We start from the raw sequence: 2,152 nt of genomic DNA, 5'->3' as shown, positions 1-2,152 counted from the left end.
AGCACTACACTTGACAACACAACCACTTCCAGTCACCTTTGATCAAAAGCCTCTTTAAAGCAACCTTTATTCCTACAGTCAACCTTAAAGCCCTCCGCTTACTGGATGTTCATTAGTTGTTGCGTGTCGTTTTAACACCAGACACCCTCATCCAGATGACCCAGCTGGAGTTGATCAACCCCAGGTTGCGTCTCATTAACACCACCACTTGTGGCACTGTCCTTTCCATGGCTCACCCCTCACATTGGCACAGCCTCTACTGCCTCCATAGTTTTCAACTAGCAATAACCACGCTTCGGATTCACCTCATTGGCCATGGTACCGCTTCTTTGCGCAAAGCTCTATAGCCAACCTGCTGCCTCCATAGCCAACCTGATGGCCTTCCGCCCACGGGCCCCTATATTGCTCAGCATGGTCCACGCTCTGCAGAGGAACTAGTCTGCAAATGCTCTGCATCCCACCCTCGGTGGGATCACACCTCGATTGCCAGCCATTCCTTTGGTATAACTCTACCAGCTCGGAATATTTCGTTCTCTTACTCTCGTTTAACCACAAATAATTATATAGTGAGATAGAGAGGTAGATCGATAGATCGATAACTCAATAATTTAGAATTATGTTAACATAATTAATGATGGATTATTAATTAGTTAACTAGAAAGAACAAAGAATTATTTGGTAAGACATACTGCTAGATTGATCGATACGTCAATAATTTGGTTTTGTGTTAATATATGGAGTATTAATTAGAAATTAACAAGGGGTAATTATGCGCGGAGATAGACAGATCGATCAATAGATCAATAATCTGTTTTTCTGTTAAAATAATGCTTGGATTATTAATCGGTTAACTAGAAATAATTATGTAGTGAGATAGAAAGATCGATATAAATCCGTAATATTGTTCGTGTTAACATATTTAATGTAAGGAGAATTAATTAGTTAGTTAAAATTATGTGGAGAGATCGACAGATCGACAGATCGATAATTTGCTTTGTGTTAACATATTTAATGCAAGGTATGTTTCATTAGTTAAGTAAAAATAATTATGTCTTGAGATAGATAGATCGATAGATCGATTAGTAATTGAGTTTGTGTTGATATTTAATGACAGAGCATCAGTTATCTACAAGTTATAATATGGTGAGATAGACAGATCGCTGGATTGATAATTTAGTTTCCTGATACAGTATTAGTTAACTACACGTAATTATATGGTGAGATAGACAAATCGATGGATCGACAATTGAGTTTGTTTTAACATATCTCATGATGGAATTAATTAGCTAGAAATAATTTCATGATGAGACACAAACAGAAGGACAGAGTTAGGTTAGTTTCAATACGTTTACTGTATAAAGACGGCGATAAAGAAAAACACCAGTTAAGTACTATATCTAACAAATCTACTACACCCCTATCCACGAGGTTCTGGCCCTGTACCTACATTGACTTGTCATGGGCTCCCAGCTAGCAATACTGTCGTAGGAGTGCTGTCATGACAAATCTGGAAAGAGTCTTTTTTGTCAACTTTCACTGGTATGTTTGCCAGAGCTCGGCTCTCCGCTAAATGATTTACTCGCCTTTTCTTTGATGTTACAATCAGACAGACTTCAAAGAGAGAGTTGGTCTGCGTTGGCAATATTTGTATTATTTAGCAATAATCCACAAAAAGAGTACAGCGAATTTGACGTGAGCAATGGAATTTCCGACGATTCGGAGAGAGTCCTTCTTCAGAGAAAAGTTGACAGGAGAGAAATTAAATGCAACTGAGTTTTACACGCTGCATGTTAGGAAAAAGAAACAGGTCGGAACTGATAAAGAACGCAAGACCACCGGAGATTCATTAGCGGACAGGGAGCATATCTTGGACAAGAAGTTATTCTTTGGTATTGTCTATCTATCTTTTCCTCTGTCTGCTTCCCCTTCTTTCCCCTTCCGCAGTTCCTTGAAGACTTGCAGAATGGTTTTTCACAATAATGTCCCTACCATACCAGCTTTGGTTTCTTCGCCGTTATGAGAAGGGCTTCAAATGCATTTACATGGAACGATTATAAAATGGTGACAATGGAATGACTAGGACAGAAGAGAAAGAGATAGATAGATAGAGAGAGAGATAGAGAGAGAGGGGGGAGAGGGAAAAAGAGAAACG

The 2,152-nt window shown here is 39.0% G+C and overlaps 1 pseudogene; it reads right to left on the bottom strand.

The window, feature by feature from the left end:
* Positions 1-264: 264 nt before the first annotated feature.
* On the bottom strand, positions 265-341 carry LOC128251377 (U4 spliceosomal RNA; annotated as a pseudogene).
* Positions 342-2,152: the final 1,811 nt, after the last annotated feature.

This window comes from Octopus bimaculoides, chromosome 27, assembly GCF_046866305.1.
Source record: "Octopus bimaculoides isolate indiv1 chromosome 27, ASM4686630v1, whole genome shotgun sequence".
Classification (NCBI taxonomy): Eukaryota; Metazoa; Mollusca; class Cephalopoda; order Octopoda; family Octopodidae; genus Octopus; species Octopus bimaculoides.
This window is presented reverse-complemented; position numbering and strand designations above follow the sequence as displayed.